Source organism: Symphalangus syndactylus, chromosome 2, assembly GCF_028878055.3.
Source record: "Symphalangus syndactylus isolate Jambi chromosome 2, NHGRI_mSymSyn1-v2.1_pri, whole genome shotgun sequence".
NCBI classification, from domain to species: Eukaryota; Metazoa; Chordata; class Mammalia; order Primates; family Hylobatidae; genus Symphalangus; species Symphalangus syndactylus.
The window spans coordinates 112156943-112184104 of NC_072424.2; the positions used below are offsets into that span (position 1 = coordinate 112156943).

The 27162-nt window shown below is 40.4% G+C and overlaps 1 long non-coding RNA gene across 1 annotated transcript; it reads left to right on the top strand.

Annotated features, from left to right (window-relative positions):
• The first annotated feature begins 12762 nt into the window (after positions 1-12762).
• LOC134735613 (uncharacterized) lies at positions 12763-16930 on the top strand. The gene is made up of 2 exons (XR_010118886.1): positions 12763-12881; positions 13400-16930. It is a non-coding gene; the product is annotated as an uncharacterized lncRNA (long non-coding RNA).
• Positions 16931-27162: the final 10232 nt, after the last annotated feature.

Sequence of the window (27162 nt, forward strand, 5' to 3'; positions counted from 1 at the left end):
TCGCAGGAGTGTCTCCCTTTATGTGTGTAATGCAGACTTGGCTCTCGGGACCAGGGGCTCTGACTTTCCCAGGACACATCCTCTTTGTGATGGCTGCTAGGACAGCATTAGCGCCTGTAGTAACCTGCTCCAGGCTCCACTACTGGCTCTCCGCAGTCAAACTCTGATTATCTTAGGGCATCCCATGGAATTAGAGCTGTTTCATGAGCTGGATGGCTTTGAATGAAGTTCCAGTATTTAACAGCTGGGGCACACAGGACATAGGAGGGGGACGGAGACTAAACAGCAAATACAGTTTTAGCCAAAAGAATGAAGAAAGAACCTGAACTATCTGGGCCATTCTAGAGGGACTCTGATTCCACTGTAATAATTGGTAGTAACTAAAGACCTCAAGGCCTTCCAGTTCTGAAGCACCAGCCATTAGAATTGTTCTGTTTTACCTGATTTCTAGGCGTAGAGGTAGGAAAATCTGGAAATTCAATTCTACTATCATCTGAAGCTTTTTGGTGAAGAATTATCTATTTTAAAAATGTCTAGCACCTTGCTTCCTGCTAGTGGTAATGTGTATACCATAAGAAAGAGTGACATTGCTGAGCTGGAAGAATGCAGAATGTCTTACTCAGATCTACTTGCCCATTACACATCTGTACTTCACGGGACTTAGTCTTTTATTCTTATGAGAAAACATTGCATATTCACATGTTCGGCTAAAACAGAAATAAGCCACATTCAAATGCTAAAGAGGTCAAACAAACAAACAAAACGCACTTATTGTATATGGTCTCTAAAACTCACTTTAAAATATATTTTTAACATTTTTCATTCTAAAGGTGATCTTCAGAATGCTGGTTCATCAGTTGGAAGGAAATTTGTACAATTAGATTTTCTCTAATTGATTATTTTCCTCACTGCTGCTTTTAGCCTCAGATGTGATATCCTCAAAGGTGATTTTCTTCCAACTCCTGCCAACATCCCCATATTTGTTTGTTAGAGCTACTGTAACAACAACAAAAAAATATCACAGATTGGGTGGTTTAAACAAGAAAAATGTATGGATTCACAGTTCTGGAGGCTAGAAATCTGAGATCTAGGTGTCAGCTGGGTTGGTTCCTTCAGAGGCTGTAAGGGAGAATCTGTTCCAAGCCTAACTTCTGGTAGTTGCCGATGCATCCCCCGATCTCTGCCTTTAACTTCCCATGGCATTCTCCTTATCTGCTGGGTCTGTGTTTGCATCCCAATTTCCCCTTTTTATAAGGATAACAGTCATATCAGATTAGAATCCACTCAATTGACCTCATCTTAACTTGTTTAAATCTACAAAGACTCTATTTCCAAATAAGGCCATATTCTAAGGAACCAGGGGTTAGGACTTCAACACGTATTTTTGGTGAAGGGGGCACAATTCAACTTATAACAATCCTTATCTACGCCTAGCCAATAATCACACTGAATGACAGGCAACGGCTCTCAGAACCGTGGTCCATAGTGTGTGTCATCCTGGAAATATATCCAGTAACTCAATGAGGTTGATCATGTCAACCTCCAAAGAGAGGAGGTTGAGATGTCTATAAATATGTCCTCTATGTTCAAATGGCTGCTGCAAGTGGGGAGTGTTTGATATGGTTTGAATCTGTGTCCCCACCCAAATCTCATGTCAAATTGTAATCCCCAGTGTTGGAGGTGGGGCTTGGTGGGAGGTGATTGAATCATGGGAGCAGATTTCTCCTTTTGATGGTGTTCTTATGGTAGAGTTCTCATGAGATCTGGTTGTTTAAGAGTGTGTGGCACCTCCCCCCGCTCTCTCTTCCTTTTGCTCCAGCCATATGAAGTGCTGGCTCCCCATTTGCTTTCCACCCTGATTGTAAGTTTCCTGAGGCCTCCCCAGAAGCCAAGCAGATGCTGCCATGCTTCCTCTACAGCTTATGGAAACATGAGCCAATTAAACCTCTTTTCTTTATAAATTACCCAGTCTCAGGCATTTCTTTATAGCAATGTCAGAATGGATTAATACAGTATTATTGAAATAAAAGTTCAAGTGCACTGGGATTATTTGGCCAATACATGTGTAAGCTAATGTCCCTTTATCCACCATGTGAGTTCCAATCCATTCCATTACCCAGTGTGACCTAAAAGCAAGAGCAAGAGTGAAAGTAAGGGAGAAAAAGAGTTCTAAGAAATCTTAGCTTGATGTGCAAATGTTATAACCTTGATCTCTTTTCAAAACTTGTACCACCAGGTGATTGTTGATCATAAGTATGCATAGAGAGCTTACTAGTAATAACATGCACAGCATTCAAAGCATTCTTTGTTTTGCTTCTTTGGATTCTATACTTGATCAGTTGCTCATCACTTATCTCTCTGCCTAAGGCAGAGTAAATTGTCAGCATCCATCCAAATGACTCAACTAATAACAAGCATCATGCTGGGCACAGTGAGATGACTCAGAGATGAAGCTGAGGATCAATCATGCTGTTTCCAAGGTCTGTGCTGGATAAATCAGCATCAGAAACCTAGGTGCTGAGTATGCCAAAGGTTTGATGAAAAATTATTTTAAACTTGCTGTATATTTGAAAATTTCTGTAATAAAATGTTAAGAAAAAAATCATATAAATCAACTCCATGGGTTACTGATTTAGAATAAACAAACATGATCTGTTAGTATTCATTCATCATAGAATATGATAAATGTCTAACTGTCCAGTTTTAACTGTCTTGATGATGTCTGGGTAAACAAAGCATCGTCACTTCATGGTTTGAGATCTGTTCCCTTATTTTTTTATTTTTTAAGACAAGGTCTCACTCTGTTGCCCAGGCTGGAGTGCAGTGGTGAGATCTTGGCTCACTGCAATCTCCACCTCCTAGGCTCAAGCAACTCTTGCAGGTATGGGCCACCATGCCAGGCTAATTTTTTTTTTTTTTTTGTATTTTTTATAGAAACAAGGTTTCGCCATGTTGCCCAGGCTGGTCACCAACTCCTGAACTCAAGCGATCCACCCTCCTCAGCCTCCCAAAGTGTTGGCACTACAGGCATGAGCCACCACCTTGGCCTGTTCCCTTATTTGAAATTATTGGGATGCAGGAAGAAGGCTTTTTATTTTGTTTTATTTTGTTTGTTTAATTAATAGCTGCTAGATCCTACCAATCTGTACATTTTTTAAAAACTAGCCTATCACTATTTTTAAATCCTCTCCATTTATTTTTGCCCTGGTATGATGATAAGTTTGATAGCAGGGGTACCATAATATGGCACACAGTAGTGCATTACTGCTCTGTGAGCTATCTTTTCCTCAGTCCTAAAGCAGAGTGGCTAAGCGAGTAGTCTCTGGAGTCAGATCGCCTGGCTTATTAGAATTGCAGCTCAGTAGGACCTTGGGCAAATTGCTTAAGCTTTTCACACCTTATTTCAAGTCCCTGCATCATATGACTGTTAGTGTCCACAGTAAAATGTAATCGGTTTAGCTGTCTTGCTCTAGAATCTTTATTTTATCTACCAACTATCCTTCTCTCTCTCTCCCTTTCTCTCACATCTCCATCTCTATCTGTAGCTCAACTCTTTATTTTTTGATCTTCCAAACCTATTTCCCTCAGATCCACTTGTCAGGGATGTGCTGAGGGAAATAGGCTTCCTCCTGTCCTGCTAGTGATCCCTGAGTGGCTTTCATGAACCCCATTTTGTTCCCTCTTCATTAGGAAAAACAGCTTTTTTGGTTTCTGGAGCACCTTAGCATCCTGTTTAGGTCTCTCGACTTCACAAGTAACTTCTTTCTTTAACACCATGAGCTTTTCTTCACCTCCTGATCTTTTCTACAATCAGGTCCCGGACTTCTGCAGTTCCTGGTCTATAGAGTCCCTTCAGATGTCAGATGAAACATTTAGTCAAACCTCTAACTTGACAAGCAATCAATGCACGAACATTTGTATTAGTGTCCGTATGTTCAAGCCATCAGAAACTGCACCCTACTTGGCTCCACAAAAGCAATACTTCAAGGCAACTGTGATAATAATTTAAAAAAAAAACTCCATTAAACTACTATATATGTAGACATGGGTTTTTAAATGCAAATTACAAAATGTCTAACAATGTGTTTGTGACTCACATGTCAGTTAGTGAAACAGTTAAAGGAAAACTCTAATGACACCGCATATTGTTATAATTTCTTTTTTTTTTTTTTTTGAGAAGGAATCTCGCTCTGTCGCCCAGGCTGGAGTGCAGTGGCGCGATCTCGGCTCACTGCAAGCTCCACCTCCCAGGTTCATGCCATTCTCCTGCCTCAGCCTCCCAAGTAGCTGGGACTACAGGCGCCCGCCACCATGTCCAGCTAATTTTTTTGTATTTTTAGTAGAGACAGGGTTTCACCATGTTAGCCAGGATGGTCTCGATCTCCTGACCTCATGATCTGCCTGCCTCAGCCTCCCAAAGTGCTGGGATTACAGGCTTGAGCCACTGCGCCTGGCCTATTGTTAAAATTTCTTATCCAATAGCCAAAGGAGGCAGACATGGAACACTTGATTGGGGGATTGATGGGGAGATGGACAACACAGAAAGGAATTTATAGTAATGAAGGAAGGGCCTTGTAGGCATTCCTCGGTTGAAGATAATGGTTTTCCTACTATTTCCCTTAGAGACTTAAGCTGGGCTATGATGCCTCAGGAATGTATTATTATTATTGTTATTATTATTTTAGTAGAGACGGGGTTTCACCAAGTTGGTCAGGCTGGTCTCAAACTCCTGACCTCAGGTGATCTATCCACCTTTGCCTCCCAAAGTGCTGGGATTATAGGCATGAGCCACCGCACCTGGCCATATTATTAATATTAATAATAAAGTCCTGACAAATAATTCTAATCATTTTTAGGAGATAATTTGCAGAGGTAACTGATATTGCAGTCATTGCCCTTGTGCTCAAAATGCCCAATGTTCCTTTATGGGTTACTAAAACAGGAATCTGAGGACTGTCTACTCCATCAAGAATACCTGGGGTATGCCTCTAAAATGCAGCTTCAAATTCAACAGGTGATTCTGATGCACCCTAGAGTTAGAGAGTCAATGCCTTTTGGAGTTTGGGCCTGAATAGGGCCTATTCCCTGTCTGAGAGTGCCATTCAGTAAAATTGGAGTTGCTCAAGAAAATACGGTAGTCCCTTGGTATCAGTGAGGAAATTGGTTCTAGGGCCTCCTCCCAAACCAGATCTGCAGATGCTCAAGTCCCTTCTATAAAATGGCATAGTATTTGCATATAACATACACCATCCTCCCATACACTTTAGATAGTCTCTAGATTATACCTAATATAATGTAAATGCTATGTAAATAGTTTTCACATTTTTTATTTGTATTTTTTGTTGTATTGTTACTTTTTATTGTTGTTGTTATTGTTTTTAAAATAGTTTTGATCTGTAGTTGGTTGAATCTTTGGATGCAAAACTTCTGGATACAGAGGGCTGACTATACTATTACAATGAGATGTTACACATATATCAATAATGTTACTTAAACTTTTAGTTGTCTTATCATTTCTCAAAATCAACTTTTATAACTGTAGTTATTAATAAGATTAATTTTAAAAGGAGTTCTCTTAAAATATGAAATAACAGCAACTCCTTAGCTAAATCCTGTGGATGCTATTCAACCCTTTGCTGGAAGCAGATGAAGCCCTCATTTGTAACTCTGACCTTGCCCAAAATGGTGGAGCTTCTGCAAGTGGCACCATCTCAAGTCAAGGGATGATCTTAACCACTTCACCAGATTCCTAATTCCCACTGATCAGTTGAGCTCTAACAAACACTGGAAGGAGAAAACTGAATAAGGGAATGCCTATTGTCTTCTTGGAATAGAAGGCCTCACTTAGCTCTATAAAGAGTTTACTCTGCCACCACATAGTCTGCACAAGTGAAATGCTTTGGCTCTCTTTTTGTTCCCAAAAATATTGATTTGGGGACTTGGATATCTAGGAATTTATTTGAAGTACCTAAGATAGAGTTCAGTTCAGTTAATTGTGCTTTTTTTCCTGTTTTTCACATATAACCCCTCTTAAATTTGCATTTCAGGCTACAGACTGGTAATTTTTTTTTTTTTTGAGATGGAGTCTTGCTCTGTTGCCCAGGCTGGAGTGCAGTGGCGCCACCTCGGCTCACTGCAAGCTCCGCCTCCTGGGTTCACGCCACTCTCCTGCCTCAGCCTCCTGAGTAGCTGGGACTACAGGCGTCTGCCACCATGCCCGGCTAATTTTTTGTATTTTTAGTAGAGACGGGGTTTCACCGTGTTAGCCGAAATGGTCTCGATCTCCTGACCTCATGATCTGCCTGCCTCGGCCTCCCAAAGTGCTGCGATTACAGGCTTGAGCCACTGCACCCAGCCCAGACTGGTAGTTTTTAACTCAGGCTGAGTATTATAGTCATCTGGGGACCTTTGAGAAATTCCAACACCCAGACCCCACCCCTAGAGAGAGTTCAAATTAATTGGTCTGGGGTGGGGCCAGGGCATCATATTTTTCAAATCTCCCAGGTGATTCAAAGTGTAGCCAAAAGTGAGAACCACTGCTTGCTTTATGATATAAGACTTATAAAAGTCAATTCTATCAAAACCATCCACCACCATCAACAAAGAAAACTATTTGATTTGACAGTATCAATAGTTGATACTGTCAAATAGTTGAAGAGCTTGTACAGGCGTTATTCTTGTCTTGAGATTTTTGGGAGATTTGACTACATTCCACAACTTAATTGACACAAGTAAAATTCCAGATTTTCCTTCACACTATGGTGACACAGTAATAACAATCCCCCCCACACACTTGTTTTTGTTTTTGTTTTTGTTTTTGTTTTGAGACAAAGTCTAGCTCTGTTGCCCAGACTGGAGTGCAATGGTGTGATCTTGGCTCACTGTGATTTCCACCTCCCAGGTTCAAGCGATTCTCCTGCCTCAGCCTTCTGAGTAGCTGGGATTACAGGTGCCCATCACCATGCCTGGCTAATTTTTGTATTTTTAGTAGAGATGGGGTTTCTCCATGTTGCCCGGGGTGGTCTTGAACTCCTGACCACCTCGGCTTTCCAAAGTGCTGGGATTACAGGCATGAACCACTGTACCCAGCCCCCAAATTTATATATTCATATTTTTCACTAGCAGAATTCAACAGGAAATTCAGTCAGCAAAATTGCTTAGAGAAAGCAATTTGTTCATAAAATTTCTAACCTCAAAGCTTTACAGGATTTGGCCTCTATGAAATCCAACAAGTGTAACAACATCAGCCGTGATATCTTTGCAGTTAGGTTACATTTAATTGATTTCGGGGACTTCAGTCTGCAGCAAATCTATGCCCACAGAACCAGTTGAAGCTGTGAAACCTTTTTCTTGCCACATATGTTTATATCCTTTAATAAAATAAAGCTAATAACTTGATAAAACTAATAACTTTCTTTCTTTCTTCTTTCCTTCTTTTTTTTTTTTTTTTTTTTGAGACAGAGTCTCACTCCGTTGTCCAGGCTGGAGTGCAGTGGGGCAATCTCGGCTCACTGCAACCTCTGCCTCCTGGGTTCAAACAATTCTCCTACCTCAGCCTCCAGAGTAGCTGGGATTACAGGCGCCTGCCACCACACCCGGCTAAGTTAATAACTTTCATGAGAGCGAGAGCAGGCAAGGATGAGACTGGTTTGGCTTTTGTGGACAGTGACTGCCTCGGATAATGATTCCACCAGGTTCCATTTGATGGAGGGCAGGTTCATTGAACACCTTCAGCTGCGAGGAGAGCTGTAGTGAGACCTTTCTGTCTGATGACTGCTGTCTCTCTTCAATTTCATGTAATGAGTGTGTGAGTTCGATTGCTAGATTCTGATGTTGGTGGAGGATAAATGTAAATAATTTATGAGAGAAAGTTGTGAACTTCTTGGAGAGCCCAAGGAATACACCTTTTCTGGAGGGTGAGGGACAAGGGGAATAAGAGTGCAAAAAGAACAAAGAAACTCTGTTCTAAAAGGCATTCATTTAGATGGTGTCCTTATCTATAGCCTGCCCCTGTACCTTGTCCTGTGGAACCGGGCACTTGCATTTGGCAGCTGCAATCACTTAATAACTGCACCTTTGCCATAAAAGCTGTTGGAGGTTGGCAGAGAGCAGGTATCCAATGTGATCATTGCTAACATCCATTTAAAGCCAAAGCCACAGGGGGAAGTAATTGGATTTAATGGATATAGAGTTTTAGAATGAAAGTGCGTGGGATCGGGTTTATTTAATTTCATTAGACTTGTACTTTAGATTATCTCATTTAAATTATCTGTGTTCCCATGTATGCTTTGACTTCCTGGCCTTTAGACAATAGGCAAAATTTTCCTTGTACGAAGCAATGAAGATCTGTTCATTTCTCCTTCAGAGCCTTCTACATCAGCCAGGGTAAAAATGAGCTTCTGCGTCAGCCAGGGTCAACTGACCCAGGTCCCTCCGAAGGCAATCTCTTTCATTGGTTGGTTGAGTCATAGAACAGGAGGACCTGAGGGGGCTTTTAAAGCTCTCATGCTGCCCTGGTCCTCTCCCTAGCAGCAGGGTAGGCTCCGCTTTCTGAGTAGCTACAGGAGCCTTCATTACCTGTGCCATAGGCCATAGCTTCTCAAGGGCATCTGACACTCCCAAGGGCAAAAGCTGGTGGACTTTGACAACACATCCCGCAACAACTAAATTGTCATTTCCAGAATGAAAATCCGCCTTGCACAATCATACAGGGAACTTTATTTGAATCACAGAAACCAGATTAATTGAGCATACTAGTTAGACTTGATGATTAGCTAGGCTGATGATGCGGTGAGTTTCTCCTGACTTATATCTGAATATCCCTTTGCCTAGATGTTTCTCTCCATTAAAAGCAGAAGTGCGGGCCTGGTGCGGTGGCTCACGCCTGGAATCCCAGCACTTTGGGAGGCCGAGGCAGGCAGATTGCCTCAGCTCAGGAGTTTGAGACCAGCCTGGGCAACATGGTGAAACCCTTTCTCTACTAAAATACAAAAAAAAAATTAGCCAGGCGTGGTGGTGTGCACCTGTAGTCCCAGCTACTCGGGAGGCTGAGGCAGGAGAATTGCTTGAACCCAGGAGGCGGAGGTTGCAGTGAGCTGAGATCATGCCACTGCACTCCAGCCTGGGTGACAGAACAAGACTCTGTCTCAAAAAAAAAAAAAGAAGAAAGAAAAAAAAGAAAAAGAAAGTAGAAGTGTGTCAGGCAAGGAAATGAGAGAGGGAGGCAGTCCCTGTGTGGCTCCCGTGGAGGCCCCAGGACGGGGTGAAGTAGGCAGCAGGCTCCTCGTGATTTCTCACTCTGCTGCTCTCAGTAGAGCAGGAATGATTGGAGCCATGCAGCAGTGAATTTCATGATAGGGTGATATGGACATGTTTCCACTGCAGGAGGGAATCAGGCTGCCTTGCCTCTCAGCACGCCCACTCCACTGGGAGTCTGAAATTACTGTCTTCAAACCTTCTACTCACCTCATTCCTCTTATTCCTTTGAGATTTTCAGAAAAGCAGTACTGTGGTTAATAAAAAATTGATGTATTGTTACATTTTAGTAAGAACCTTATTATTTAGGGACATATTTTATATCAATTTAAACACATATACTGTGTATTTAGGGTGTGTGTGTGTGTTTGTGGTGTGTGTGTGTATCTCCATTTAGACTTTGTAGTATAAAGGTCTGCTTTCTCCACTTTGCCGTTGTTCCCTAATAAACTGGTATATATATATATGTAAACAATTAGATTATGGTTACTTATTCATTCTCAAGGAATAGGCAAGCCAGCAAAATAGACATTGATCGCCTCAATAGCATGTACTAGGTAACAACTTCATTTAAGGCACTGATCCCAGGTGCTGTGGTCAATATAAAAATGTGTAAGACCTGATCACTCTCCCAGATTAAGCTACAGATACACATGACTAATTCAAAGTAGAAATGGGCCATGTGAAATACAAAGAAAGTGCTGCGAGGTTTCTGAAGACAGTAAGATTATGTCTGATTTGGGGGATCAGATAGTGTTTTGTGGGATGCCTTCTGTACTGGGCTCAGAAGGAGGGAGCTTTGGACATGTAGTGGTGGGTGGGTAGAGATGGGGCACTCCAGGTGGTGGGCTAGTACCCCTGGGAAAGTGCTGAGCACTTTCTGGACCTTTTTTTAAAATTATTATTATTTTTTAACTGATTGACAAGATACGGAATCTGGATCCTTAAAAAGGCTATTTGGCTGTGATGTGGAGCTGTGAGAAGTAAGTTCTAGAGCGAGATCCTGAAAGTTCTTTAATTTCACCAGTTATATTAGTTCCCTAGGGCTGTTTTAACAAAGTGGCTGAAAATAACAGAAATATATTCTCTTATGGTGCTGGAAGGCTGAAAGCCTGGTATCAAGGTGCTGGTCAGGGCCATGCTCCCTCTGACGGCTCTAGAGAGGAATCCACCCTGGTCTCCTCCAACAGCTTCTGGTGGCTCCTGACAATCCTTGGCACTCCTTGGCTCGTAGCTACATCACTTCAGTCTTCACCTTTATCTTCACAGGGCCTTCCTCCCCGTACATCTGTGTACCTTGGTGTGTCCTTTCTTCTTTTTCTAAGGACACCAGTGAAATCGGGTGTAGGGCCCACCTTAATCCAAGATGACCTCATCTTAACTAATTACATCTGCAAAAACCCGTTTTCCAAATAAGGTTACATTCTAAGGTTTCAGGTAGACATGACATTTGGGGGCACACTATTCAACTCACAACACCATCTTAGCAAGATCCCAAGAGTACTGTAGTGTCAAGCACTAAGGAGTCTGAACTTTACCAGTTTAGATGCCTAGGTTCAGAGAGACATTGAGCAAAGTCTTTTTAGGGCAGGCAATACCTTGACAGCCTTGGCCTTCCCTAGGTTGGACCTGCTGTGCCTGCGGTGAGCCACTAACACCCGACTGCTATAAGCCACATTCTGAAAGGCCATACACCCACATATACTGTCTGGGTGCCTGAAGCTCTGCCTTCCATCTCTGCCCAGCAGGCTATGACTCTAGCATTCCATTTCACTCTTATTGGGGGAAGTATTCTTGTCCCTCTCTCCTGTACCCAAATGCCCAGCTGCTGTCTGGGACTCATGAGTAGAAGGTAAGTGTAGGCTTCAAAGCTAGTATTTCCATTTTTTCCCATTCTACCACATCTGCCTCCCATGGCTTACTTTTGTTTTGTTTTGTTTTAGAGACAGGGTCTTGCTCTTTCACTCAGGCTGGAGTGCAGAGGCATGATCCTGGCTCACTGCAGCCTCGAACTCCTGGGCCCAAGGGATCATCCCCCCTCAGCCTCCTGAGTACCTGGGACTACAGGTGTATGCCATGATGCCCAGCTCCCATGGCTTACTTTTGGAACAATGTGTTTGTAAAATTAAATATATAGGCCTGCAAGAGCTAGGAAGGAGAACTCTTATCTTACTTAGTACCTCTCGACATGTACTTTTTGCTTTAGAGACAATTAAGTAGCCATATCAGAAGAAATGTCAGTTGAAAGACACCTTTAAGATATTCATTTACAAATACTTTTCTGAAAAAATGAATACATCGAATGCTTTGTATATGATAGTTCCGTATCTCGTTATTAATTCTTTTAAGCTTTTAGTGCAGGTGAAACTAACATGTTTAACATCAGTCCCGTTATTTTTTACTATAAATAGTTGCAAGAATTAAAATAAATAATATATTTAGAAGTCTTAACACATTCCACACAGCAGTCACTAGCTATTATTACCCTTCTAACTGTACATGCTGGCAGTTATCTGGCTCAAGGAGTTTTTAGTGGGATATGATATATTTTGCCTCTCAATTTTGAGTTTTAATGCTTTTTGCCATCAAAGGATTGACACATCTTCCTGGAAAAGATAAAAAAGATCTTTGAAGATTTGTTTTCTTCAAAGTTATGACAACCACTGCAACGTGCCTCAGTGTAGATACTCTGGTTGCTAAGGACTGCATAGATCAGGGTAAAAAGTGGGCTGATGATACTTGTCATTTTCTTTTCTTTTCTTTTTGTCACTTGGAGGGAAGAAGCGCTTGGCAGATGCTTGGGCTTGTGTCTGAGGTATCACAGCAACATTGTGAAAAAGAATCAGTCAGCATGATGGTATCTATCTTTTTTGACTGACTTCTGGACTGATCTGCCATTCTACCGCTGTACTTCGCTCTTCAGGAAAACATGGAAGCACATTCCAGTGCTAAAGAAACTTCTATGTGATCAGTTCACTATGCAGAGCACTGGGAGTCTCCCTCCTCAACAGAGATTGCAGCACACAGCCTCTGCCTTGCTCAACACCACAAGATTCTGTGTCAATAATCAAGGACAAGATAGCTCTAAAATTAAATCTTATTTCCAGCCTAGAGAATTTTTAATCTAGATTTAGAGATCATAAAAAGTAATGATTACTATGTCAAGGAAGGTAATTTTCATGAAGGAAATGACTTCTAATCCAAATGGTTTATTTGTAGGATTAATGTCATATGAACCTGTTTTATACAAAGTTGTAGGGAGACAAAAAAAGGGAAGAGATTAATTTCGAGCCTAAATATACCAGTGAATAAATAAGTTGACAAAAATGAGCTAATTTTAACTTCAAATCACTCACCCAATTCATCTTGTACAATAACCTCAGAAACACAAATACACCATGTCCGGCTGCATATGAAAGTGGCAAGAGCTTGTCATTTCCATTTTTAAAAGGAGAAGCAAATGTGTCTAGCTTACTCAATTTTTTCCTAACTTCAACTTTCATGTTTATATAACCATCAGGGAGACGTGCTGACTCACAGTCAGCCTCTGGGGCAGCACTTCCGTTTTCTTTAGTTCTTGAAGAAACAAGTATGGTGCTACCCAGGAAAGCGGACAAGCTAACCATGTAAGTTCTTTATACACACAAGTAATATAATCGTGTACATTTATGTTAATTGACAAAAGTCTGAACAAGATAATCCCTAAACAATAAGAATGATTTTATTTTATTTTATTTATTTATTTATTTTTGAGATGGAGTCTCACTCTGTTACCCAGGCTGAAGCGCAGTGGCTCGATCTTGACTCACTGCAACCTCCATCTCCCAGGTTCAAGTGATTCTCCTACCTCTGCCTCCCGAGTAGCTGGGACTTACAGGCTCACACGCCACCACACCCAGCTAATTAAGAATTATTTTAAGCAAGAATTGCTTTTTAAAATGCTAAACCAAATGATAAAGTCCACAAGTTTTTAGGTTTGTAGGTGACTTCCTACCTCCAGCAGGTTGGAAACTGTTCTCGATGCTCCCGTAATACTTAGGATTTACATGATCATTGCTGACACTACAGCACTTAATCGTAGCCAGGAGATAGAAGGTTCTGTGTGTGGGGTACTGAGTTTGCACTGCACTTCTTTTCATTCCAGGCCACAGACCCCCGGACTCTACTTCCTTCCTTAGAGTCAGGAACTAAGAGGAAAATATTCAGCTTGGTTTTCTGGAGTGAGAAATACAGGGTTGAGACTGCATCAAGACAAACACAGTCATGTAAATAATGTAGGTGAAAAACTGAAGAAGAGATGAAGAGCCATCACAGCTTCCCAATCGATTTATTTGCTTCCAACTTTTCCAACATTGCTGCTCAGTGAGCTTTCAAAAATGCCAGTCTAAGTAATTCACTTTTCTGCTTAAAACCCTTCAGTGCATCCGAGGGGACTTGAGATAAAGACCAAAGCCCTCACCTGCCCTGGAGGCCTTGAGTGACATGGCTCTCCTCCTCTCACCTGCCTGTGGAAGCCACTCTCTCTCCGGAGGGCTCCAGACTTCACCTGTAGTTGCTCTCTTAATTCATCAAAACAGATGGGCTTCTTCCTGCCTCAGGGCCATTGCTCCTGCTGTCCTCCTGCCTGAATCATCGCAGCAGACTGCCAGCCCTTCTGCTGTCTTTGGCTGCACACTTCTTTTGTTTGGCCAGCCAAGAGATGACTGAAGTTTGAACTTGAATGCCTTAAGGCCAGCAGACTTCCTCCAGTGGGCCTTCAGTTCTAATATTTCTTGTTGTCTTACCCCTGCCAGATGCACACATTTGTGTTACTTGCCTGATCTCTTAAAGGAATTTGAGTTTGCAATCTCTGGACTAATTAATTTCTACTAATCAACCAGTAAGGCACAAATGCCACCTCCTCACAAAAGCTTTCACAGCCCCACAAAAAATCCTGTACTTTCCCTTCATAGCACTCATCACAACAGCAATTAAATAACTAATTGTGTTATTACATGTCTAAAGTCTATATTCCCGGCCAGCATGGACATTCCAAAAGGGCAGGGACTCTTGTCTTTTTCGCCACTACATTCTTAGTGTTTTCATATAGAAGGCACTCAATGATTGAATGGATGAATGATAAAGCTAAAGTATTCTAAAGCTTAGTGACATAAATAATTCTCTAAAAGCTTTAAATGAGAATTATAGGCAAACATTTTTCTGAGATTATTTGAGCCTAGTCCTTCCAGGAGACACTGAGATCCCGGAACCCTCAGGATGATGTGTCATGGGAAGCTCATGACAGTGATGTCATACTACTGTACTAGGTCTAAAGGGCAGAAGGAATGGGGAAGCCAAGAGGGCTCCAGGCTCCATGCAACTAATGAAACCATAGCAACTCTACTTGCTAGACTTTTATCATTATTCACTTTCTTTCTTTCTTCCCTTTTTTTTTTTTTTTTTTTGAGATGGAGTTTCACTCTAGTTGCCCACGCTGTAGTGCAATGGTGCAATCTTGGCTCACCGCAACCTCTGTCTCCCGAGTTCAAGCGATTCTCCTCCCTCAGCCTCCTGAGTAGCTGGGATTACAGGCATGTGCCACCACGCCAAGCTAATTTTGTAATTTTAGTAGAGATGGGGTTTCTCCATGTTGGTCAGGCAGGTTTCGAACTCCTGACCTCAGGCGATCTGCCCACCTCAGCCTCCCAAAGTGCTGGGATTACAGGTGTGAGCCACCGCGCCCAGCCTATCATTATCCACTTTCTATCTTTTATGTAAATATAGTGAATTTCTGCATAGGATTTGTCTGAACAAAGCTTATACCAAGGCTTTGACAGTGTCTATCTTATTGGTTATGGTATCAATGGCTCCTAGAATGGTGCCTGGCACTGAGTGTTGCTGTCTATGAATGGTAACCTACTTGTGGTAAAGATATTTACAAAGCTAGGATCAGATTTCTGTTGTGTTTCAGGATCAGGAAGTAGTGAAGCTGTCCTATTGCAGGTAACGTTGGTAGCATTACCTATCACATATGATGAGGGTTTCTTCCATCCATTCAGTCCAATTGCAAAACCAAATCAAACAACTTCTTTTCCTTTCCAAATGATATTCAATTCAAGTCCTTCAAATGCATTTCAAAAGCTTCTCTTGTCCATGCTCCTTCTCTATGCTATGTTGTCTTCTCTGCCTGTAGTCACATCCAAAAGGCAATGAACTAATTATCTTCATAAGTATTTTTCTTTATTTCCAAATGTGATCAGAATGTGCCCAAAGAATTCTTCATTGCAATGTTTTTGAGGAAGTTTGACATTATTATTATTATTATTATTATTATTATTATTAGGCTTCATTATATCTGAAGCAAATTAAAGTGGACAATTTTCTATGATGATGGAAAGTCTCACTATGTTGCCCAGGATGGTCTCAAACTCCTGGCTTCAAGCAGTCCTCCTCCCTTGGCCCTGCAAAATGCTGGTATTACAGGCATAAGCCACTATGCCAGGCCAAGGTTTTTTTTTTAATGTGATAATTAGCAGTAAAAGTGGGATAAAAGACATTATATGGACTAGTACATGCCGTGTTCATGGTGCCAAATAGCTTGTATTTCCACCCTTCCACCCTTGCCTCTTTGCTGCCTTCTGGACCAAAGTTGTCTGTCTTGGAGGCAGACTTGTGTAATTACTTTAATAATCTCACTTGCCCTCTGGTTTCTGGTTGGCTTTGTCCAATGGGGAGCCCCTGCAGGAGGTCAGAAGGAAGATCACAGTGAGGTCTAGTCCCACATTCCCCTGCTTCCTGCCTACTGAGTTGGCTTGGGCTGGCTGCATGATCATGAGCAAAGACCATAACTCCTTTCAAGGTGACCCTTTTCACACTCTCTCCTCTTGCTCCTTTAGACCTCAGGGTGGTAACATCTGCTGTGACTAGCCCCAGCGTGTCACTGTTTGTGGTTTTCCCACATCTGCCTATACCCTATCAACAGTCCCTTTACTCAGCCCTCCTGGAGTATGCCACTTGCTTCCTGTTGGGACCCTGATTGATACACCTACTAGGGATCCCACTTACGATTGCTCTCATTTTGCTCAGGAGTGGAAGTTATGGTGATAGACATTGTATCCACAGGTGTAACTACTTGAAAGAGAAGCATTTTTTGGAATCATACCCTACCATCTGCTTTTGTTTTATTAGATCTAAAAATCTAAATTAACCATATTTTCATTATGTCCTAAAATGCCTTATTATTGTATTTTTCTCAACACTTCTATAATATGCCATGCATATTCTTTTTTTGAAAATTATATAATTTATTGGTTATTACTAATTTTATGTACCTACACTACTTTCTGTTCCTTCATAAGTAAATGTCTTATTTTTTATTTGCTTAATTTTCTATTCTATATACTAATTCTTATTTTTAATTTGTTGCCCAACTTGCCTTGAACTCCTGGACTCAAGGGATCCTCCCACCTCAGCCTGCCAAGTAACAGGGACTACAGGTGCATACCACTGTACCTGGCTATGTGTTATACTAATTATTAATCCAACCACGAACTGTCTGTCATTGTTAACATCTCTCAAGTCATTCAGACACATCAGAAACTCTACCAATTTTATTTTAATAAATTTATTAAGGGCTTACTGTGTACCTGGCATTATGCTTGGCATTAGGAATAAAGCACTGAACAAGACTCTTCCAAGCAGCAATCTTCAATTTTTTTTCTGGTACGCTCCCCGAAGTAATTTTGAAAAACTACATACCCCCTTGCATATGTTTTAATTAACATATTATTTTTAAAATCAAAGGGTTAAATTGTTGCAAAGTGTTTGTGACTGGATAACAAATCCATCGCTCTGGTATTAAAATGGAAATGGTGATAAGTTTCTCATAAATATGGAACACTTTCCCCTAACAACCCTATTAAATTAACTTTTTTTTTCTTTTGCCAGAAGGGACTCAGAACAAGAATTAACATTTGTTAATATTCTGATTTCTTATAAAGCTCTTATTGGAGAAAAAAATAATGAAGTTTTCGTTTTATGAAACAAAAGTGAAAAAGAGCTGCTGAATCTTGTCACTCAGCATCCTTCATGCATGCAAGTTGCTGAGTCATTTAAGGCATTGACTCTTCTGCTTGGATGTCTGAGTTCAGCATCACAGGAGTTTTAAGTAGGAATCTTAGAATTTTAGAAAGGAAGTGAGGGGAAGCAACAGACCCAGAGAGGCAAGCTTGTCAAAATCACGCAGCTGGTTGGTGAACTTGGGCTTCTTGGTTATGATTTGGTTACATTTTCATTATTTTCTTTGTTGCCTGATAGTAAATGCTCTTTCGTAGGTTTAGATGAAAATTAGTGGCAGCAAATAACAGCAACAACAATAATACTGTATTTGTGAGAGAATGTCCCGAATATAATAATATCTTTTTGCTTTTCTCTTGTATTTTTACCATTTTATTTCCTTCACACCTTCCATGAAACATTTACTTGAAGTTTTGAATTAATTTTGCATTTCTATTTGGCACAATTATTTCAATTTCACTGAGAAAATGGAAATAAATTCAATTTTATCTTATAAAAGTAAACCCTAGGAGGATTAATTTTGATCACTTAGCATCCTAGGTAATAGAGAGTTTGACAAATGATGCAATCTTTAATAATAATTTTAGATTGTTCCTTTGAGCTAATCAATACCAGTTAAATCAAGTAGTTAGAAGAAGCTTTTAAGACTCTGTTATACTAGTGAAATAATTTAATTCTCCTCAGTTCAATTACTTTCAATAATATAACAACTTTCTGGTATAATAAAAACTCAATTTAAAAAGTAAATAAAGTTTATAAGCAATTTTAAAGACCCTATAGAAATATTTTACTGAGTTACTGTTTAAATTAATAGACGAGACTTCAAATGTTTTCAGTAACGATTCCTATTTGTGATATAATTTTCTTTTCTTTTTTTTGAGACAGAGTCTTACTCCGTTGCCAGGCTGGAGTGCAGTGGCGTAATCCCAGCTCACTGCAACCTCCCCTCCTGCGTTCAAGTGATTCTCCTGCCTCAGCCCCCTGAGTAGCTGAGATTACAGGCACGTGCCACCACACCTGGCTACTTTTTATATTTTTAGTAGAGACGGGGTTTCACCATGTTGGCCAGGATGGTCTCAATCTCTTGACCTTGTGATCCTCCCACCTTGGCCTCCCAAAATGCTGGGATTACAGGTGTGAGCCACCACGCCCAGCCTGTGATATAATTTTCTAATATAGATGAGGGGGCTGGGCACAGTGGCTCACGCCTGTAATCCCAACATTTTGGGAGGCCGAGGCGGGTGGATGACCTGAGGTCAGGAGTTCAAGACCAGCCTGACCAACATGGGGAAACCCTGTCTCTACTAAAAAATACAAAAATTAGCCAGGCATGGTGGTATACCCCTGTAATCCCAGCTACTCAGGAGGCTGAGGCAGGAGAATCACTTGAACCTGGGAGGCGGAGCTTGCGGTGAGCTGAGATTGCCCCACTGCACTCCAGCCTGGGCTACAGAGCGAGACTCTGTTTCAAAATCAATCAATCAGTCAATCAGAGAATTCACAAAAGGAACTAACTTACAGAACTTTATAGCTGGTTACTGGTATTGCTATCCAAATTTGCTGCTTTTCATGCAGATACCTTTGTCAAGGATGGGCTGTGACATAAAATGCAAACAAATGTTTTTAATGTTACTTTTAGTATAAATTTTATGTTCTCATTTAGGGCAAATGTTCACTGCAAATTAAACTAGAATATACAAACATTTATAATGTAAAATATAACTTGTATTAGGGGTTCCTCACTTGAAGAAAACCCAAAATAAAACTCAACTTGATACAAAATACTTGAATATATGGGATGATAATTCAAGGTTTTTCCATGAAATAGGAATGTCTCAAATGTCAAAAAGAAAATTGATTTTGAAAGTCCTTTTGAGCATACTAGTTGACTAAAGTGAAGGACATCTTTTTTATTTGTTTAGTTATCAATTTACTTATTTATGAAATTTTAAAAATTAAGTAAATTTGCTTCCTCCTCATAGCCTCTTCTCTAAAGCTTATCTTAATCATGTCTTCTCCCTAACCATAAGCCTACATGTTCCTAATTTTATGACTTTGTTGATCACTGCAGGTTTTTTACCGTTACTCTAAACAGAATCCCAGGCTTATCTTTGCCATACCAATATCTGATGAAAGTTGTCAGCTATATACAAAAACAAAATGACCTTCTGCTCAAGTTCACTACCCCCACCCTCCACCCCACAATGACTGTAAATATAAACACATTTTTAAAGTTTCTTAAATATTTTCTTTATAGAAATCCAATTTAATCTCTGTATCTACCAGTATATTCTTTCAATTCATTTATGAGTACACCTTTTGAGGTTATAATAATATGGAGAATTATAAGGAGAGTTCTAAACTAGGGATAACAAGTTAAGTAACAGGAAGATGTATAAGAAAAGCAATTGTTACTGATGGAGGGTCTTGACTACAAGTATTCCAGGATCTTGACATTTTGAACAAATAATTGGACAAAATGCACAAAGAAATGAAAGAATGAAGCAGCGAAAGCACAGATTTATTGAAACAAAAGTACATTCCACAGAGAGGGAGCTGCAGAAGCAAGCAGCTGATGAGCGCTTGTTACAGAATTTTCTGGGGTTTAAAAATACCCTCTAGAATTTCCCCATTGGTTACTTGGTTACACCCCATGTGAATCAAGGAGTGGCCCACAACCAGTCTGATTGGTTGCAGAAGGTGACCAATCAGAGGCTGAAGTGAAGTAACAAAGTTACACTCTTACGCAAATGAAGACTAGGCCCACAACCAGTCTGATTGGTTATGCGAGGGGGCCAATCAGAGGCACTTTCCATTTATCATCTGCCACACAGTGCAAAGGGAGTAGCCTCTGATCCTTTTGTTACTTCAGTGTGTAGAGGTGGGGTTTTCCTTTTGATTCAGTTATAGGAAGTCAGCACAAATTGGCCTCAGTTTCCCCGCCTCCACACCCTATTCTCCTGCCTCACTGTGGTTTCTTTGTTCACCTTTATCTGTTTAATAGCATGTATTCATGCTTCTCACTGCCACTAATATGTGTTTTGGATGATGCAGCAAGCTGAATACAATTGCTTACAGGTCAATTCATTGAAAATATTTTCACTTCAGCTCTCTTCAAATTAAATAAGTGAAATGAAAGAATAGATCAATTAATCATTTTAGTAGCTAGGCCCTGGGTTATTGAGGTCAGTGACCTTGGTGGGCTGATAAATGAATTTGATCCTAGGGAGGTTTCTGGTTCCCTTGTTTTAATCATTTATGTGTGCCCTATTATTCATAGAGAGAGGTACAGTGCTAGCACTCCAAATTCAAGTTCATTAATATTACACAACAAATGCAGGTGTTTCCAGGACAGCTAAGTCAGAATAGCTCTTTTCACTAGAAAGTGTGAAAGTCAAAGTAATTGTCTTCCAAATATGCAACAGGCACAGAAGTGCATATTAGGATTACTGAAGTTGAAATTTTTTACCTGACTCTCATTTGCTTCTTTCCATGATTTGAAACAACCTTTTTATTCTTCCTTCTCCTCCTCCTCCTTCTCTTCTTCTTTTTTGTCTTTTTTTCTTCTTGTATTTCAAAAATCATAAGGCCAGTAATTTAAAGCATGGGTAGTCTTTTTCTTTATGCAAGTTTAAGCTAAATACCTATGCATCTTCATACACTCTTGCTTACTATTGACTGAACAAGTTTGGAATTGAGGAACGCTAATGTTCTAGTTATGCCCATTTTCTTCTACCAAACAAGGTATTAAGTTTTGTCTACATATACAAACTATTGTATAAACAGAAACAAAACGAATTCTAGCAAAAAAAAAAAAAAAACTGGTTATTTTTAAAATGATGATTTGAATGGGTAAAATAAAATAAAATAGCCAATGGATTATTTATTTATTTATTTATTTATTTGAGCCAGGGTCTCACTCTGACACCTAGGCTGGAGTGCAGTGTCGTGATCTCGGCTCACTGCAGCATCAACTTCCTGGGCTCAGATGATCTTCCTACCTCAGCGCCTCTGGGTAGCTGGGACTGTGGGCGTTCACCACAACACCAGGCTAATTTTTTTGTATTTTTTGTAGAGACGAGGTTTCGCCATGTTGCCAAGCTGGACTCGAACTCTTGGCCTCAAGCAATCTGCCTGCCTCAGCCTTCCAAAGTGCTAGGATTACAGGCGTGAGCCACTTGTCCAGCCACCAATGAATTATTTACCTAAATTGAACAATTTTTAAAAAATGAATTTAAAGATAGCCTAACACTCAATTTTCAATGCCCACTAGAGCACGAATTCTCTAGTGCTCAGAAATAAACAAACAAACACAAATCCAAGAAAAAAATATGGAGCCTTCTTTTTGTAATTTGAAATTCTGTAGGTAATTGCATCCCTTCTACCCAGATAAGCTTTCAGTTTCCAAAGTATTCTCATGCTGCCCTAACTCATTTTGAGGATGCAACATTTTAAAGATGAAAAAGTTACTGCTTTAAAGAATAGGAAGAATAAACATCATCCATCTTCTAAGATGGACAGCCTTGTGTCATTACCTCACCTGCTCTTTCTGTATATGCGCAGGACTAACATAAATAGTTACACTGAGCCTTAAGGAATTATGCTTTGAGAAGTGATTTAGAAAGAAATAGAGAAGATGAGGGGAGAGGCTACAAAAAGGAAGATACCTTCAGCAGGGAGCTGTATGACATTACAACCGGAGCAAAACCAGCTACTGTATTTAAACCTCCAAAATAGTGCTGAGCCTGAAAACTTGAGATTTGAGGCACCACATGGATATGTAGCACCTTGGAATGATTTTTGTTCCTATTCTTCTTTTGACTGAGCTCAACTTTAATAGTAGTATTTCACTTTTATCTAGCATTTTATAGTTAACATAACACTTTCGTGTAATGACTACAATTTATTTGGTATTAGAGGTGTCATTATCTCATTTAATTTGCACAGCAATTGGATGACATGGATTCACGGATTCTACTATTACCCTAATTTTACAAGAAAGGCAGTGAAGCACAGAGAGATGAAGTAACCTGCTTTTTAGCTATGCTGCCATTCTGCACTCAAGCATCCTCTTAGTCCTCTTGACAAGCATATAAGGTAGATACCATCTGCTGCTTGCTTAAGAGAAGAGCAATTGCTGATCAGGGAGATTGAGGGATGTACCCAAGGTCACTCAGCTAGTAGACAGTAAAACTGGGGCACAAAGCCTGGTTTAGATTTCTAAATTCTTCCAAGTTGCTTCTAGTGACATTTTTTTTTTTTTTTTTTTTTGTGACTGGAAAATATGGGACAAGCTGGTGAAAATTCAGGTGGCTGGCAATAATTGTGGTGTGAATCTGAAGTCTTTGAATCCTACTTCAAGACCTACGTACATAGATACAATAAATATAATTTAATTTTATCTATGTATGATTATATTCTATATTTATACTGTTTATGTTATGTATTTTATAAATTTTTATACTAAAATCCTAAATGCTAAAATAGCAAAATCGTGAAACAGTATTTTATACTATTTTATACTGTACTAACACCCTTAAGTTACTATGGTATGTGTGTACCTTAAGGGTGTCACTTACAACAATCTACTGTTTTTCACTGCTATTGTTATCTCTGAATGGTCTGGCACTGTGCCTGGTGCATAGCGTGTGCACAGTACATCATAAATGTTTCATGTATAAAAGCAAGCATGTGCCTATTTAGGCACACACAGTACTTATATAGCTTATCTTTAAGATGCAGGAGTGGAGATTCAGGCTGTCCTTGGATTAATGTAGAAAGTGAAGTGTATCAGAAGACCATCTATGTGGTTCACCTGCCTCGCTGCGTTCGGTTTTGCTTGTACAACAGAGCATGTGCTGCATGAAGCATCAAGATGGCTGCTCAGTTCCCCAGGCTGGACACAGCGGGTCTGGTGAAAGGCAGTCCCAGCTGCTTAGATTTTGCCCATTCTCTCTCTCCAAAAAGTAGAATTGCAGACTCTCTGGAACACAGGGGTTCAGGCTCACACAAACATGGGTGTTATTACAGAGCAACAGCAAATGCACGACTGATGGATGCAGTGGGTCACTTTACCATGTAATTTTTTTTTTTCTTTGAGGCAGAGTCTTGCCCTGTCCCCCAGGCTGGAGTGCAGTGGTGCTATTTCAGCTCACCGCAACCTCCGCCTCCTGGGTTCAAGTGATTCTCCTGCCTCAGCCTCCCAAGTAGCTGAAATTACAGGCACCCACCACCACACCTGGCTAAGTTTTTGTATCTTTAGTAGAGATGGGGCTTCACCATGTTGGCCAGGCTGCCCTTGAACTCCTGACCTCTTGATCTGCCCGCCTCAGCCTCCCAAAGTGCTGGGATTGCAGGTGTGAGCCACCGCGCCCAGCCCACTTTACCACATACTTTTCTCATCAGAAAGATGAAGAGTTCGAGCTGTATGACCTGTGGGTCCCTTACAGCCCTAAGCTCTACACTGTATTGCCTGTGGGTACGCCACATTAGAAAAATAAATATCAGGCTCATCTCAGGTATGCCTTAGCAAACTGGACTCTTGAAACAGTACCATCACCATGTTCTTACTCTGTCATGATGCAATAAACATGAAAAGCAGTGAGAAATGTCTTCTAATGGTAGCTTTGTTAATTAACTACATAGTATTTATTCTAATTACCAAACAGAATTTTGATAACTATTATGACCTTGGTGGGCTGATAAATAAATTGGATCCCAGAGAGGATTGGCTGTATCAAGTTTCCCTTTGCTTCACCTAATCATATATGTATACCTGTAGGCTCTGTGTGTGTGTGTATATGTGTGTGTATGAATGTGTATGTGTGTGTGTTTTAAAGAGTCATTTAGATAAGGAATGGTTGGGGTGGATGGACAAGATTATTTAACAGAATATGCATTTGTTTTCTTTTTTTTCAAAACCAAATTGACTGTCATCAGGATATTACTTAGAAACCATTGCTCAGGTGGAGCAATGGCAGGTCAGGCCTTTGAATTTATGCCAGTTGTCTGGGTTACTGACATAGAGAAAGTAAAATTTGGTGATAGATCCTTTTAAGCCACTGGTTCATCTCCTTTGTTGGATTTATTCTTCCAGTTGATTTTCTTTTGTTTATTGTATTTTTGTTTTTGCTTTCTTTTTTTTTTTTTTTAATTTGGGTGTTGCCTTTCACTAAATACAGTTATTATGTACTAAATATATGTGTATTTTTCTGAGTAAATGTTGCCAAGTGTCCATCTTCAAAAATACAACACTGATCCTAACAAACATAAACACTGGGGTAGATCAAATTGAAAGAATGCATAGATCATCTCTTGATAAAAAAACCACCTGAAAACTCCCCTTTACAACTGGCTTTTAGTAGGAACAGGAATATCAATTTACCTTATGATCCAGGGTTTTTCAAATGTCTTTTGCCATGACCCATAGTAAGGAATATGTGTTTCTCATTGTGATCCAGAATATATGTGTGTGTGTATCTGAATAAAAGTTTCACTAAAAATATTTTTTCTTACTATGTGTGTGTAATGTGCTCTGACACTTAAAAAAAAACTCCTCTATTTTTTTTTTCAAGTGATGGCTGTAATTCACAAAATTGATTTATGACCCACTAATAGGTGGTGACCTGCAGTTTGAAAAATATGGCTTAAAACCAGTAATACAAACACACACAGACAATTGTTTGGTCTTAGAGTAGATACCTGTAAGTATCAATCAGCCATGTCATAATGGAACAGTTCTACTGTGAATGTTTGCTTTTTAAAATCAGCAGTAGACCGTGTGCAGTGGCTCACACCTGTAAACCCAGCACTTTGGGAGGCCGAGGCAGGTGGATGATTTGAGGACAGGAGTTTGAGACCAGTCTAACCAACATAGTGAAACCCCGTCTCTATAAAAATGCAGAAAATTAGCTGGGCATGGTCGTGCACACCTGTAATCCCAGCTACTCAGGAGGCTGATGTGTGAGGACTGCTTGAACCTGGGAGGCAGATGTTACAGTGAGCCAAGTTAGTGCCGCTGAACTCCAGCCTGGCCAACAGAGCTAGACTCTGTCTCAAAAATAAAATAAAATAATAAAATAAAATCAGCAGTAATATTGATGGCTTCCACAATAGCCAATGAAGGCTTAGGTCAGGAGTGTCATTATCCCTCCAAGGACTCTATTTACTCTCTGACATCAGTGCCTTTTTTGGGACTGCAGTGTTTCTACTGAGAGTGGCTTTAACTGACCTGACTTGAGGAAAAAGATCTTCTTCCTGTGATTTTGCCTTTGAATAGCCACTGCATCCAACCTGAGCAACACGGAAAGACCTGTCTCTAAAAAAGTAATATATTGCTGGTGTGCCCACTAATTTTCTCTTCCCATATACTATTCAACCTGGGCTAGTTTCATATATTTCTTTTCAGCATTTCAAGCTTAAATATCTAGAGCCTTTTACATGCTCTGCCATACTTGAGAAATTGCTGCATTATCAGAATCAAAATCAGACACTGCACTGCCCAAAGAGACTTTGGTCAGAAGCAGATATAGTCACTTGTCCTCTTGAATCTCTGTTACATCGAAGCTATTTTCTGAAAAAAAGGCCAGGAAAAACAATACTCCAACAGGTGATGCAGACATAGGAACTGCGCTTTCCAGATGCTTCTGAGTGTTTTGGGCTATGCTTGTAAGTTTATGTGTATGGGAACTAAGTATCTAGAATAAGACTAGGCTGTTATTGCCCACATCTCATCTTCATCTTAAGGATGAAGCTGTTGCCAAGCACAGACTAGGTGAGGCACTGGTAAACTGTATACTCAGTCAGTTCTGATTGATTTCAATAGGCTAGAAGTAAAAATTAATTCAAAAGCAGAGTCACTTTAACCAAATGCAAAATATCGTGTGCCTGTCTCTGTCTTCCTCCAACTACCTACCTCTGGCCCATAGATTTGTTTGGGTTTGGCTCTCACAGTCTTTAAACAGCAACCAAAAATTGGATTTGTTGAAGTGAAAATTTGCATATTAAAATCTGATTTTTGGCACCTGGGAGATTTGGCAGTCCCGGGCAGCATTGCCCCATGGGAGGGTGGCTGAATGCCACCCATTTTAGATGGGTCATGGACTCGGTCTCACCAGAACACTATTCAACTGACCACCTTCCCTCATGTTACTTTCCGGACCCATCTGTGCTTTTGAGTTTGCCCTTGCCAGATAGAAAGGAGGTTCAGTGGCACCGATTTTTTTTTTCTGTTTTAACAGCTCCTATTAAGTTACTGTGCTATGTGGATGTTTGTATAACACCTTGTATTTTTTCAAGTATCTTTCCCTCAAGGCATTCCAAAAACTATGCAAACATAAAAGGGTTAACAACAACAACAACAAAAGAACAGAAAGTCTGGGTAAGGTGGCTCAGGTCTGTAATCCCAGCACTTTGGGATGCTGAAGTGCCAGGATTGCTTGAGGGCAGGAGTTCAAGACCAGCCTAGGCAAAAAAAAAAAAAGAGGAAAGAAAGGAAGGAAGGAAGGAAGAAAGAAAGAAAAAAAGAAGGAAGGAAGGAAGGAGAAAAAGAAAAAAAAGCCAGGTATGGTGGCATACACTTGTAGTCTTAGCTAACTGGAAGGCTGAGTGAAGAGAATCCCTTGAGCTCAGGAGTTTGTGGCTGCAGTGAGCTAGGATTGTGCCACTGCATTCCAGCCTGGGCAACAAAGAAAGACCCTGTCTAATAAAGAAAAACAAAACAAAAAACTACCGATACCTCTTGGCTGGGCAGACTACAATATCCTAAAGAATTGCAGAGTCTGGGTAAATGCCTGATTGGGAGGAATGTGCCCCAAAAGGCAGCCTGTCCAACCCAAGGAGGTCCTTGTGACC